Source organism: Piliocolobus tephrosceles, chromosome 15, assembly GCF_002776525.5.
Source record: "Piliocolobus tephrosceles isolate RC106 chromosome 15, ASM277652v3, whole genome shotgun sequence".
NCBI classification, from domain to species: Eukaryota; Metazoa; Chordata; class Mammalia; order Primates; family Cercopithecidae; genus Piliocolobus; species Piliocolobus tephrosceles.
In genome coordinates, this window is record NC_045448.1 from 11,385,015 (window position 1) to 11,401,261 (window position 16,247).

Here is a 16,247-nt window from a genome sequence, read left to right on the forward strand (position 1 = left end):
GGAAGACAGTGGCGAGTTTTCTGGAAGAGATGAGTGCTCAGAGCCCTCATGCTGTTGAGGCTAAAGGGAGGCCTGGAACTGTGGGGTGTTTGGAATGGACCCCAGGGACTGTCTGCAACGCAGCCCCTCATAGTACACGTGGGCCCCTGAGGCTGTGATCCTGGGAGCCAGGAAAAGACTCCGCAGTGGGTGGGAATGAAAACTTGAGGCTCCCAAGTTCTGGGCCAGCCCATTGCCCAGGGCTGTTTTAAAGCCTGTTTCACGAGGAACAGATATTTGCTTCCTGTCCTGATATTCGTGTGCTTCCATGGACAAACTTGATTTTTTTCTCTTAGTTCTAAAGAATCTTGGGTTATTTTGTAGCAGTGCCAGTATTTCAGTAGATGGGATTTCAGCCAAGTAGGTTCCCCTGTAACCTCCTACAAAGCAATATTCCAAAGGAACATTTTAACTGTAAAGGCTGGAGACAAGAAAAAATAAGTAGATCGTTTTAATAAGAATTATTTAATTGCCTATAAGTTTGCTGTTTCAGAGGCTAGCCCAAAGGCATCAAATTTCATAAAGTTAAACAAGTTGATTTACTTCAGAGCAAATATGATCCTATTAAAATAATGTAGGGTAAATACCCTACCTCTTAGAAAGGGCAAAAATGCAAAGAGGCTTTCTTTAAAACTAAAAGGGTTTTTTGGCGGGGTTTGGGGAGGAGGAAATGAGGCTAACAGAGGTCGACCTAAAATTTGCCTTACAAAGGAGAAAGGACCACATTGCTTACTTGAAACAATGAAAGCAACCAAAAAACAATGAAAACAACCAAAGCGATATATAAAATAGTTGATGAGAACTAGACTTATGACTGTAATTTGCTAGAGTTTAGTTTTCAGTTGCTGAAGTAGCTCATTTTCTCTTACTGATGTTTGGTTCCTCAGGGAAGAATCTCGCTTGACTAGAGAGGAGGTGGGAACAGAAGAGAGGAGACAGGGAGATGTATTTCTTAGGGCTCACCCCTTCACAGGCTGACAGAATGGTTTTTTTTGAGAGAGTCTCGCTCTGTCGCCCAGGCTGGAGTGCAGTGGTGATCTCAGCTCACTGCAAGCTCCACCTCCCGGATTCACACCATTCTCCTGCCTCAGCCTCCCGAGTAGCTGGGACTACAGGCGCCCGCCACCACACCTAGCTAATTTTTTGTATTTTTTAGTAGAGATGGGGTTTCACCATGTTAGCCAGGATGGTCTCGATCTCCTTACCTTGTGATCCGCCTGCCTCGGCCTCCCAAAGTGCTGGGATTACAGGCGTGAACCACCGCGCCCGGCCCAGAATGGTTTTTAAGCCACAGTTGAGAGGCCACCCCTTGCCCAGGCACCCGGACAGTGATCATCTTGTTCATCTTGTTCAATCCTTTCTTGTGTGATTGGAATTACTCTTCCCCTTTGAAAGATGAGAAGGTTGAGATGCAAAGAGTCTACCTTTCCAAGGTCTCACTGCTGGAAAGAGCTAGAAGCACAGTTCAAAGTTCTGATCTCTGGACTCTGCAGCCCAGGTCTCCCTTCTCCCACTCTCCTACCCTCAATGCCACACTGGTTTTGAAGTGGCACATAACTTGAAGGAAAAGTTTAAAGACAGTTCAAGGTATTCATCAGAATGCATTCCTTTTTTTTTTTTTTTTTTTTTTTGAGACGGAGTTTCACTCTTGCTGCCCAGGCTGGAATGCAATGGTGCGATCTCAGCTCACTGCAACCTCTGCCTCCTGGGTTCAAGTGATTCTCCTCAGCCTCCTGAGTAGCTGGGATTATGGGCGCCCACCACCATGCCCAGCTAATTTTTTTTTTTTTTTTTTTTTAGTAGAGATGGGGTTTCGCCGTGTTGGCCAGGCTGGTCTTGAGCTCCTGGCCTCAGGTGATCTGCCCACCTCAGCCTCCCAAAGTGCTGGGATTACAGGCACCTGGCCTCGGAATGCATTCTTACACATCTATCCGAGACGTTTATAAGCACTCTAATGGATAACAATCCAAGAATAAATGATTGTAAAAGATGATGCTGAAGAGTTGATGTCAATCTTTTTTTCCTAAGAAAAAAAAGTCCACGAGTATGAAATATTTAGATCAGTGTTTATAAAATGATCACTTTGTGTATCTCATTATTCCTATTTTGGAATAAAAACTGACCTTCTTTAATCCTACTTGTCTTTTGTAAATAGCAGCTTTTGTGTCATTCTTCCCACTTTATTAGTTAATTTAAATTGGAAAAAACCCTCAAACTAATATTCTTGTCTGTTCCAGTCTTATAAATAAAACTTATAATGCATGTATGGCTTTGTTGGTGAGTATTCATAGCATTGTTTTGAGAGAAGGTAGTGTGGCTAGTCATCTTTGGGGACTACCTGCTTAAAATGGATAGTTTTGGAAAAGAAATAAGAATAAAGCTGTAAAGGTGGAGTATATTAACACGTTGCAGAATTCCTGAGGATAAAAAGGCAGACTGCAGTGGACATGCAGCAGAACAAATATGGAGGAAACCAGCTCAGAATGTGCAGAGAAGCCTGCCACCAAGGGAAGATAGTTTGGGGGAACTCTGAGCTTCATGGTGGCTGCAAAGGGCGGAAGGGACCTGGGGCATTTGTCTGGATGATTACCAGAGAAGTGGTTTGGAGCAGCGAGCCTATTTGATTCCCTGCAGCGCTTCCCACCACACTTCCCATACTCCACTGACCTGGGTTAAGCATGCGGCCATGGCTAAGGTCAATGGCCCACTTGCTTACTGCCCATCAGCTCCCTGGACCCTGCCAGGCAAGTGCCCACTCAGGCCTGCTGCCCCTCATCCCTCTACGCCCCTTGGACCCTCCCACACTCTGGTGTTCCCTTGCCACTCGCAAGTCAGCTTCCCAACGAGGCCATCCCATATTGGGGAACGACTAACATCGAATACATTTTTCTACTTTTGTCTTCTATGAAGGTAGGAATCCTGTAAGACACATTCAGTGCTGCATGCCCAGAGCTTGGGATTTGCCCAGCTCATGGTATGTGCTCACTGAGTGCCCGCTCAGTGAATGAATGAATCTCTCATGCCCTCAATGATCTCAACATGGGAGCAGGGGTGGGAGTGATCAGTGATGGAGAAACTAAGAAAATAGTGAAGTTGAGCTGAAATTTTTGATTTACTGGGTCAGCACTGATTAATATGCTGGTAGAAAAGGAACATTTAAATATGCATGTTAAGCATTTCGGATGACCACTGGGAGAAAAGAAAGGATGTCCAACATCCAAAACATGAAAGGGAAGACAGCAATGACCAAATCAATGAAATCCAACATAAGGAATGAACAGTTGGGGATGGGGAGAACAACAGGAAATCTTGACAAATAAGAAACAAAATTAGATGGCAGGTGTATGTGTCCATTTGTGTGTTACTATAAAGGAGTACCTGAGACTGGGTAATTTATAAGAAGTTTATTCGCTCACGGTTCTGCAGGTTGTATAGGAAGCATGGTGCTGGCATCTGCTCCTGGTGAAGGCTTCAGGAAGCTTCCAATCATGGTGGAAGGTGGAGGGGAGCAGATACATCACATTGTGAGAGCAAGAGCAGGAGAGAGGTGGGGAGGTGCCACACACTTTTAAACAACCGGATCTCGCGTGAACTCAGAGGGAGAACCCACTTATCCTGAGGACAGCACCAAGCAATCTAAGCACCATGGAATCTGCCCCCCATGACCTAAACACCTCCCACCAGGCCCCACCTCCAACATTGGGGATCACATTTCAACATGAGATTTGGAGGGGATAAACCTCAAAATATATCGATAGTCAAATATAAGTTGATTAAATTTACCTAATAATAGATGGAGGTGCTCAGATTGGGTTGAGAGAGCTAATCCGAATAGAATTTAATATTTTGATCACAAACTTCTGTAGACATGCCCACATGCTATGAAATATATAAAATGAGAACTGTTAGAAATATGAGAAGAGGGCCAGGCATGGTGGCTCAATGCCTGTAATCCCAACCCTTTGGGAGGCCGAGGTGGGAGGATTGCCTGAGCTCAGGAGTTAGAGACTAGCCTGGGCAACATGGCAAGACCCCACCTCTATAAAAATATATATATATGAGAAGAATGCATAAATTCTGTAGTCATAAATGGAGACCACTCCATCTCTCTCAGAAACAGAGGAAGGAGCCCAATAGAAACGAAATTTGATGGGCATAGTAACATGTTGGATATAAAGTTACCTTCAAAGGAGAGAGAATTCTGTGTGACACAAATCATTCCAGAAAATCAGAAAATGGTCTGGAACTAGAGAGTAGTGATTGTTACACAACGTTGTGAATATGCTAAATGTCAATAATAAATTTTTTGGTATATAGTTTACCACCATAAAATAAAACTTCCAGAGAATTGGAAAATATGGACACCTGTACTTCTGCAAGGCCAGAAATAACACTAATCCTAAACCAGTTAAGAATGATAAATACATTAAAAAGAATTATGGTTCTAGTTTCTTTTTTTCTTTAAGGAAGAGTTTTTTTTAACTACTTGTACAATTTACTTATTTTTAACTTTTGTGGGTACATAGTAGGTGTGCATACTGATGGGGCACATGAGATATTTTGCTACAGGCATAAAATGTATAATAATTACATCAGGGTAAATGTGGTATCCATGACCGCAAGCATAAACAATGGTTTATGTGTTATAAACCATTATACTCTTATTTTTAAATGTTCAATAAATTATTGACTATAGTCGTCCTGTGTGCTATCAAATACTAGATCTTATTCATTCTGATTGTGTTTTTGTACCCATTACCCATCCCTACACCCCTTTCCCCAACTACTGTTTCCAGCCTTTGCTAACCATCATTCTACTCTCTATCTCTATGAGTTCAATTGTTTTAATTTTCTTAGCTCCCACAAATAAGTGAGAACATTCAGTTTGTCATGTGCCTGGCTTATTTCACTTAACATAATGACCTCCAGTTCTAGCCATGTTGTTGCAGATGACAGAACCTCATTCTTTTTTTTTTTTTTTTTTTTTTTTTTTTTTTTTTTTTTTGAGACAGAGTCTTGCTCTGTCTCCAGGCTGGAGTGCAGTGGCACGACCTCGGCTCACTGCAACCTCAGCCTCCTGGGTTCAAGTCATTCTCCTGCCTCAGCCTCCCGAGTAGCTGGGACTACAGGTGCCCGCCACCATGCCCGGCTAATTTTTTTATTTTTAGTAGAGACAGGGTTTCACCATGTTGGCCAGGATGGTCTCGATCTCTTGACCTCGTGATCCACCTGCCTTGGCCTCCCATTCTTTTTTTTTTTTTCTTTTTTTAATGGCTGAATAGTACACTATCATGTATATGTATCCCATTTTCTTTATCCATTCGTCTGTTCACAGACACTTAGGTTGCTCCAAATCTTGGCTTTTTTGAATAGTGCTGCAATAAACATGGAATACATTGCACAATTTATTTCACAGTTATTTGTTGTTGTTGTTGTTGTTGTTGGCATCACTTAACCTATCTTGATGAGCAATGTGAATTATGCCTGCTAGGATTATGCAGCTTGATGGCCCTGAGACATGTTCCAATAACCATCTGCTAACAAAATAGAGATGTCCCTGTGATATGGTTTGGCTGTGTCCCCACCCAAATCTCATCTTGAATTGTAGCTCCCATAATTCCCGCATGTCGTGGGATGGACCCGGTGGGAGATAATTGAATCATGGGGGTGGTTTTCCATGTTTCCATGTTCTTGTGGTCATGAATAAGTCTCATGAGATCTGATGGTTTTATAAGGGAAAAGCCCTTTCACTTGTTCTCATTATCTCTTGTCTGCCACCATGTAAGACATGCCTTTTGCCTTCTGCCATGATTGTGAGGCCTCCCCAGCCATGTGGAACTGTGTGTCCATTAAACTTCTTTTTCTTTATAAATTACCCAGTCTCTGGTATGTCTTTATCACCAGCATGAAAATGCTAATACACCCCACGTTTGAATATTAATCATCTCCTGTTATATATTTTGGGGGCAAAATCAAAGTGCCTCATCAGTTGATGTTCAAAGACATTGAAACACAAAGGAATCAAATGTAAAGCAAAATTGGATGAAAAAATCCAAAGAAATTATATGTATTCTTTAAAGTAAAGTCCCAACCCATCTTCCCTTACTTGTTATTCAGCTTCTTCTTATCTAGGAATATTCTAGATGCCTGGTGGAGTTGGGGTTCCCTCTGCAGTTGCAGCCTGGGAATGCTCACTGGAATGGATTCTTCCAGGTTCTCTGAAGGTTCTGTTAGCACATTAATAATTATTTGATGTTCCTTGGTTTTTAGATCCAGTGATTCAAGGAATCCATGCAATTATTAAAGCACTGGGCTTCCCCTCATAACATTTAGCAAACAAGGAAATTGCCATTCCTTAAAGCATTTTCTCAGGCAAAGTTATGTTAAAGTACACTGTTTAATGTTTCCAAAAGTCATAGAAGACCCTCGGTGATATCTGAGTGAAGGAGGAGGATAGGAAAATCCTTTTGGTTTTAGTCATGCCAGGAAGCCGGTCTGTGCCTGAGGGTCTGGAATCCACAACGTCTGCACTTGAATTCAACTGGGTAACTCTCTCATCCATGTTAAGAATGGTGCTGTTTCCACTATCTAGGGAAAATGCCATCTCTACCTGCTCTTTCCTATCTCAAACAATGAGACTCGGAGGCATTGCTGCCTTCCTGTGAAGCTGAGAAACCTGCTTAGCATGATCATCTCATCACAGCAGTGATATTCAAGGCCCCACCCTCTTGGTTGACCAGCTGTCCCCAGACACGCTCACCTGTGTGCAGGTGTTTGCAGTCCTGTCATGGGGCAGAACCTGCTTGGAGCTACGGAACCTGCTTCTTGGAGAAGCTTCCTCCTCCCCCTCACATTTGTTTCTGCTGGAGAACCAATCACCTTCCTAAACCCTGGTGAAGGCCAGCACTGCTAATATGTAGTGAAGGCCAGTACTGCTTGTATGTTTCTTGACATACCCTCCTCCCTCATTTTGGAGTGCTCATGGCTTTCAATCCCCTTTCTTTCTGCTATATTTTTTCTATTTAGAAGGATGTGCCACTCCTGTCTCCCTTTTTCCTGCTAAGTGTTGCCTCTGTCTTGCTTCCTGAGTTGATCTCCCTCGTCTCTAACACTTGTAGGGCTAGGCCGTGAAGAGATAATGGTGAATGGGACTGCCTTTTACGATTTCTTTTATTTTCTGCACAGACATTTGTTTTACTAATGTACTTCTCTAGATTTCATCTTGTTGGACTTCCCACTGTGAGAGAGATGAAATCGATGAGTTTGGGATCTGCCAATTCTATCTACTCTGCAAATACAAATGTTCACTTTAACTTAACTTATTTTAGCCCAACACATTTATCACTTACCAGATATATATCACGTTCGACTCCCTGTTCTAAGTGTGTCACAAATATTAACTTATCTCCCTGCATAGAACCATCAGGAGCTATTTTGTCAGACCAACATCTAACCCAGGCTGGGACTTGATCCACCCACGTGCTGTCTGGCTCTTCTCCAATAGATCTCATCTTGACTGGGCCTTCCCTCGATCACATATTCTATACATTTATCAGGGATGCTCCTTAAGGACCTGGCAATTTCGATATTTCCACATACAGAGAACTTGAAACTCAGTTAATAGCATTTTGAGTATTTACATTGCTATCTCTAGTCTTCCCCTGTCAAACATATCCATACTTTCTGTAACCACTTGGCACCGCAGTCATATTTTAAGGGATTGTTCCCCAATTACTCCTACTCCAAAATGTGTCTGTGGCTTTAAAAGTCGCATTTTCAGAGTTTCCTGGGTCCTCGGTCCCTTTGCGACACACGCCAGGCTGCTGTTCTTGTCAGAGGAGCAGTATGTGCTTCCCCTCACCACTTCTGATCTCACACAACTAAGACATCACCCCCTTTTCTAATACCTTCCTTAAGAACAGTTGGATCTAGGCCTATCTCCAGTTCCCTCTTATGTGTTTCACTGGCCTTCAATATCTCATTTTTCATTTCATATCAGTCTGGTCTGTCCCCTGAGTTCTCAGCCTTTCTGCTAAGAAAATATCTCCATCGCTCTAATTCATCTCCCTTGCTTTTGTCCTTACTCTCCTATAGTCCAGTGATGATGAGGGCACCCACTTTCTAAACCACTCTAGTTCCTCCTAGGCAGACTTGATTTTCTAGAACAGTATTCCAAGCACAAAAGTGAAAAATAACAAGGCAGTTTTATGTATACTGACATGGAGATATTGATCAGAGAAGGGAACACAAAGTTTAGTTTACATGTAGTTTACATGTAGTTTACATAGTTACTAGAAGTTACACAGGCACAATTTATACGAGCATTTTTGCATATGTGTAGAAAGAAACTGGAATAATGAACACCAAACTGTTGACAATGGCCACATTGGGGAAGGGGCAGGGAGTGGGGTGTGTTGAGGGGGCTTCTGCATTTTTCTCTCTGCCCTTCAAGATGCTTTACTTTTTTGTAAGGAAAGAGGACTTACGTGTAAATTGTATACTTTTTCTTAAACAGGAAATTCCTCACTACCCAAATGTCTCTCTCTCTCTCTCTCTCTCTCTCACACACACACACACACACACACACACACACACACACACAATTTGATCGTGTTCCTTCTCTGTTTCAATGATTGATTCTGTCACTCCTCTGGTTAAAACTTTTCAATAAATCCCTCCTATTTGGTGACATTTTTTCCTCCGGAACTCCCACCTTTCCTGTCAGCTCTGGTGATCTGCTGCTCTGTGGCTTCCATCTGCCACCAGGGCCTGTCTCGTCTTCATCTCCTCATGCTTTTCCACTCCTTTCCAGGAGGGCTTCTCAAGTGTGTCACCAAACCCCAGATTGAATTCCTACGCTGTCGTTCCCTCTCTACCGCCTGCAGGGCACGGCCGTGCTCCCTTTTGTCACAACTTGTCCTTTCCTTGATGGCCTTTTGCATGTAATGCCAAGGAGCCATGCTTTCTTGCAGGCTATGAAGGGAAGAAATCATTGTCTGGGATAGTAAATCCACTGCCAGGGTGTGCTCCTGACCTATTGCACGTTTTATCCTGCAGAATTCATCACCCCCAATTTGGTCCTCTGTGTGTGTGTGTGTGTGTCTTTACTTTTCTTCATGGGATGAAGAAAAATCAAATTCAATTTTTTCAATTGGTAAGGCTTGCCCTTGGCCTTGCTTCCTGCTTTGCAGTTGGTGGATTCTCCTTCTCTGTGCCATGGATCAGGGCTGGTTAGGATGCAATGCCCCTGAGCCTATCTCTAGACATGATCCAAATCAGGACATTTGGGTTGATGTCAGTGTTATTACCAGGTTCTTTCTAAACTAATGTAGAAGAGAGAACAGATGGGGAGGTATAAAATGGGGGTACAGGTTTCCAACGACTTAAAAGCCTTCATCTACACTTCTGGCAGTGGGAAGCTAAGCAAATTCCAACTTATTTTAAGCCTAGAGGTTTGCTGTTTTAAGCAATAGAGCACTTTTTTAACCAGTGGTTGAAAATTCTAGCAGTTTGATAGTTACTAGAAGTTATGAGATTTTTGGCTTCCGTTCCTTGCTTTTCCTAATGTCATGAGCTCTTGCCCCATTGTATCTTTACAGTTGTTCTAATGGAAATGGCTGTGTCAGGAGACTCTTAGCCAGATGTCATTTTGAACAGGAAACCCCATTCATGCGCCTCTAACAGTCCATTCACAACCATTAAACCTCCTATTTCTTCATTTAGGGGGCACTCCAAGACCTGTAAAAATCTTTTCCAGGACACTCCGAGAGTTAAGACTCTCGCTTACCCCAGAGTTAAGACTCTGCTTTATAGTCTCAAGTCTAACCAAATAGAAAGCCCTCAAAACCTGAGTAGTGACCCAAACCAATCAGCAAAAAATTCACCCAAACTTACTACAAGGGTTCACAGTGGGCCGGGGCTGTAGGCCAGTATTTAATGGCTCTTCGTGACTATGTGCTATGCATCACTAGCATAGTGCCTACTAGGCCTACCTTTAGAGCTGTTTTCTCTGTTCCTTGCTATCTGGGTTCAGAGATGCTTTTCTGACCTCCCAGTAGTCAGGGTCAGAGATAGTTCGCAAAGAAAAACATCACCTGAATGCTTTCTGCAAATTAAGAGCTGCTACAATAATAGAGGAGGAATCATGCTGCAAGAAGCAACATTTATTACGTAGGAGTTGGAGTTCCCATGGCAGGATGTGGCAGTGGAGAGGGCCTGGCATTTCCAATCAGGAGACTTGGGTTGGTGCTTCTATTCCTTGGCCAAATCACCCAGCTCCCAGAGAGTGTGTTAGCTACAAAATGAGCATAGTAAGTAGCAAACATCTGTGAGCATCCACTCTGTGCCAGGTGTTTTACTAGGTGACTAAATATTCATTATTTCATCTAATCAACACAATACTCTGAGGTAGATAGATATTATCGGGACCATCTTATGGAAGAAAAAACTGGGGCTCTGAGAGGTAAAATGACTTGTCTAAGATGGCACAGCTATTAAGTGATAGAACAAACCTAGATTCATGCCTGCATGTGTAATAATATTTCCACTAACATCACAGCTGCTTCCTGTCCTGAGCAACTTACTGCCACTGAATGCCGTATATTAGAAAGCACTGCTGGCTTGTGAGGCTCTCTGTACAATCAAAGTACAGATCCAATATTTTCTCACTGAGAAACCCAGTTCTTAGGTTACCTGGAGGTAATCCTGGGTGTGGACATTTATGAAACATACCACATTATCTGCCATCCAGAGTCTGGGACAGCCAGTGTTAAGGTTTAGAAATCACTTTTAATTTAAAAAATTGCATGAAACCTCCTAGATCTGGCTTACGATTCTGCAGACAGCTTTTGTTGAAGGGAAGCCTGTGAAGCAAGGGTGCATCCAGTGTTGACAGCTTTCCTTTCTTTTTCAGTCTACTTGTTTGGGCAGATTTCCCAGCCCAGAGGGAATTAGCATTTTATTTCACAAAACAGTTGGAAAGGCCAGTGCAGCTTTGTAAAGGTCTTCACGTCTAGAGAAGAAACAAGAATTCTTCTATGACTGCATTTGTCATTCGCCAAATATGCTGTCCCAGTTTTCCTTCTCATTTCTTTCTAAAACTTTGGCGAGGACTCGTTCTTCTCACTTGAGACCATGGGCTACTCTAATCTAGTTCTTGCTCTATCAAAGGGTCTTTCCCAGGGTGGAAGTCCAGCCTGCTGAGGAGGGGGAGTTCAGGTGATGTTACAGGTCCAATCGTGTCCTGAAAAAAGACATGTTGAACTCTTAAGCCCCAGGACCTCAGAATGGAACCTTATTTGGAAATAGGGTCATTACTGATATAATTACTGATGTAACTAGCTAAGATGAGGTCATAGTGGAGTGAAGGGGTTGCGTATGGTCATAATCCAGTATGACTGGTGTCCTTCTAAGACGGGAGAGAGAGACATGGAGGCAGACAATTATGTGACAATGGTCGAGATTAGAGCAATACATTTACAAGCCAAGGAACGCCAAGGTTTGCTGAGAACCATCGGAAGCTGGAAGAAGCAAAGAAGTTTCCTTCCCTAGAGTCTTTGGTGGGTGTGCCCTGCCAACACTTGGATTTCAGATTTGTATCCTCCGGGATTGTGAGAGAATACATTTCTGTTGTTTTAAGACACGCAGTTTGTGTTACTTTGTTACGGCAGCCATAAGAAACTAACGCAGGTGTGCAGTGCATACTTCATCTTTCAAGATTTAGCAAAAGCCTCCTAGGATTCTGATACTGATAAAGTCGTGGCTCAGAGATGGAAGCCTGATGAAATCAACACTTTTGGAGCCTCTCTCTTGATCTTGGCAAGGCAAAGGAAGCAGGCAAGCAAGCAAGCAAGCAGGTATGCAGCCAAACCAACGAACCACACAAAGAAATACACAATGTAAAAATTTTAAATATAGAATTATAACAATAATCTGCATTCAGGAGCCCGGAGTGTCCCTTTATAAACACGACAGCTACTGTTTTATGTTTGTTTGTTTGTTTGTTTGTTTTTGAGCCAGAAGATGTAAACCAAAAATTTGATAGTGATTATCTGCATGGTGGGACTATGAGTGATCCTCTTCTTTCTTCCTTTTTAAAATGTTGAGATAATTATAGATTCACATGCAGTTTTAAGGAAGAATACAAGACTCTGTGCACCTTACTAGCATTTTGACGTTGATAGGTTTAAGATACAGTACAATTCCATCACCGGAAGAATCCCTCACATCACATGTTGAAAACAACACCCACCTCCCTCCAGGGCCCCTCCCCACATCCCAGACACTTGGCAATCACTAATATCTTTCCCATTTCTATAATTTCGACAGTTACTATTTATTGAGTTGTTTTGGGTGCTAGGTAATACAGTAAGGATTTTTTCATACTCATGAGGCCAATTGATTCTTAAAACCCAGCAGACAGTTGGCCGGGCGTGGCGGCTCACGCCCGTAATCCCAGCACTTTGGGAGGCTGAGGCGGGCAGATCACGAGGTCAGGAGATCAAGACCATCCTGGCTAACATGGTGAAACCCCATCTCTACTAAAAATACAAAAAATTAGCCTGGCGTGGCAACGGGCACCTGTAGTCCCAGCTACTCGGGAGGCAGAGGCAGGAGAATGGCGTGAACCCAGGAGGCAGAGCTTGCAGTGAGTCGAGATTGCGCCAATGCACTCCGGCCTGGGCGACAGAGTGAGACTGTGTCTCAAAACAAAATAAAAAATAAAATAAAATAAAAAACCCCAGCAGGTAGTTGTGATGATGCCTACTTTACAGAAGTGGAAACGAGACCCAAGGAAGTGAAGGGATTTAAGTACCCAGCTAGTAAGCAACAGAGGCTGGACTCATTCCCAGGCCCGGCTGACCCCAGGCTCCTGGCTCTTTAATCAAGGCTCAGTGTTGCCACCCGGGACAACATCAGGGGAACGAAATTCCTATCTGCCATTTGTTATCTCAAGATCATACAAACAATATTATGTCAACGCATGAAAGAAAACTGGTTTTGTGGTTCTTTTTTCTCCATACGTTTGTGTGTCTGCCGTGCCCCAAATTATTGTGCCTGGATGGTGGATGAAGGGGACAGCCACTAGTACTGTTCTGCGGTCACTCGTACGTCTTTAGCAAAGCCCTCACTTTTATTTTTAAGTGCTTCATTCTGACCTTTTCTCTGTATCTGTGTGATCTGTACATAATATCATAATATAATTTGTGTTGTTTTCTTTCCTAGTCATATAATCAGAATATTCTTATGTTGGTAAATAAACTTTACAATTTGTTAAGGGTGACCTAATAATTGGGATTTGATTGACCAAAGGCATTGTGATTCACCCAGCTCCATAATGTTGTCATCTTGAGATAGTAGCTCACTCTGTCGCCCAAGCTGGAGTGCAGTGGTGCAATCACAGCTCGCTGCAGCCTCAACTTCCCAGGCTCAGGTGATTCTCCCACCTCAGCCCACAGAGTAGCTGGGACTATGGGTGTGCACCACCTTATCTGGCTAATTTTTTGTATTTTTTATAGAGGCAGGATCTCGCCACGTTGCGCAGGCTGATCTTAAACTCCTGGCCTCAAGTGATCCACTTGCTTCATCCTCCCAAACTGCTGAGATTTCAGGCATGAGCCAGGGCGTCCAGCCTGTTGACATCTTTTGCCATCCAGCTCCTGGGCAGCAGCATGATGTAGAGGCTGAGCACCGGCCTGGGCTCCACTCCTGGGCCTGGGCTCCACTCCTCGAGTTATCAAGTAGCAGGAGAAGAACCTTGCTTAGCTTGTCTTTGCTTCCATTGCCCCATATGTGAAATGGTGATGGTAAGAACAGTTTTCACTGTAGTGGCTGCTGTGAAGATTAGGCAGTGTAACAGATTTATGTTGTTGAACCAGCGCCTGCTCCTAAAGGCCGAAATGAAGAGTGTTACAATGACTCTGTGTTCACACAGAGAGGCCTTTTCTTCTTTAGCAAATTATCTCAAAGTAAATATCCAGGAGTTGAATTACAGCGTCTAAGTTTCTGAGCACTTTATGGCTTTCAAAATATATTGCCAATTTGCTTTCCAAGAAGGTTATTCAGTTTCCTCTCCCTCTAAGACAGAAACACACTGATGTCACCCAATATTTGTTCTGGTCATTGACAGTTTTTGTTAATATATTGCCCATAAAATGTCACGTGTTATTGTTTGGGCTGCCATTTCTCCAGGAACTATTGAGGCTGAGCATGTTTCCTCTTGTGTGTTTCTTGGCCTTTGGGGTCCTGGTGTTTTGCCTAATGATTTGCATGAAAATCTTGGATAATATATAAAATAGCTCATTTATGTTTCTCAATCTATTCTTTACATCTTGTTTCTCTTGCCTCTTACTGTACTTTGGTAACATGTGGCAGAAGAAGTGTGCCTCATTCATATAATCTTTTCTAAGGGACACTACCAGGTTTTACCCAGTTTGGGGTCTAGGATGATGATGACAATAATGACAACTAGCATTTATTGAGCATTTACTATATACCAGGCATTGTGGTAGGAGCTTAACATTATCTTATTTAATTATTATAAACTTATTATTAGGTACCACAGATCCACAATCCTTTGTCTGAAGCCCTTGGGGCCAGGGGCCAGATGTATTTTTCTTTTTCTTTTTTTTTTTTTTTTTGAGACGGAGTCTCACTCTGTAGCCTGGGCTGGAGTGCAGTGGCTGGATCTCAGCTCACTGCAAGCTCCGCCTCCCAGGTTCACGCCATTATCCTGCCTCAGCCTCCCGAGTGGCTGGGACTACAGGCGCCCGCCACCTCGCCCGGCTAGCTTTTTGTATTTTTTAGTAGAGACGGGGTTTCACCATGTTCGCCAGGATGGTCTCGATCTCCTGACCTCGTGATCCGCCCGTCTCGGCCTCCCAAAGTGCTGGAATTATAGGCGTGAGCCACCGCGCCTGGCCTAGATGTATTTTTCAATTTGGGTTTGCCATGTTTTAGAAAAGCAACATGGGATATATGCCATATATTACGTAACACCCTTAGCAGGATCTTGGAAGAATACCCCAGATCAAGCGCATTAACATTTCTGTGGACACACACACACATACACCACACACAACACACACATGCAAAAGAGATAAATGAAGATTACAATTTGCTTCAAATTCAGATCCATTCTTGCTGCCCTGAATTACTGTTTTTAAATGGCTTAAGAGCTTTCTGCCCCCAACAGTTTTGCAGATGAAGACACAGACTCAGCGAGTTGACCCTGCCCAGGGTTCCCCTGCTCCCAGTGAGGAGGCCGAGGAACCAGCTCTCCCGGCCCACGCCCCAGACCGCGCCCCAGCCTGCTTCCCACGCCCTCTCATCTGCGTTTGGACTGGGAGCTACTTCTTGCGTTTCCTGCTTCCTGGAGCTCTCTGGAGCTTTGCCTGGGGTGTAAGGATGCCGCAGTCACCGCCTTGACCCAGGGGCTCCGAAGCCGCGGCTTAAACGGAGGTTGCACCATCACTGGCGGTGGCGCCAGGCCGGGTGGGCCTCACCCTTCCTGGTGCGGATCTGAAGCTCCTTCTTCCTCCATGAACACCGCGAGCCCTTGGCCTGCCCGTCAGAGCCGCCCCCTCTACGGGTCCCCATGCCAGGGCTGCTGTCGCTCCTCCTTTCCAGGTGCCATGTCCTCGCCCGACGAGGCCCACGTGTGGGTACCCATGGTGGTCCTAGGCCGGGAAGGCTCCGTGAAGGGAGTGTGGTCATCGCCTCTGGCCTCTTCTCAGGGGTTCTGGGGCTGAGGAGCTGGAGAACAGTCACCTCCGAGTTGCGCAGAAGCCACTGCCTGCTCGTCTCAGTGGACCAGCCCAGGTGTGTGTGCACGTGACGCGTGTGCATGTGAGTTTATGTGTGGTGTGTGTGATGTGCATCCAATGTGTGCTGTAGGTGTAATGAGTGTGTATGTGACATGATGTGTGCACATGTGATGTGTGATGAGTGTGCACGCGCCGTGTGCTTGTGGTATGTCTGCATGTGATGAGTCTGTGCATACACGTGTGACGTGTGCCCGTGTGATGAGTGTGTGCAGCGTTCATTGTGGGAGTAGGGGGTGGGGGATGGGTCAGGAGGTGGACAGAGTCTAGGGAAGCATTGATGCAGTCCATCAAAACGAACCTCTCATTGGTGCTGTGTCCTGCCCCCGCCTCTCTCCTCCTCCCTTCACAGGCCGGTACCCTCCCCTGCCTTTTGCCACTGCGTCC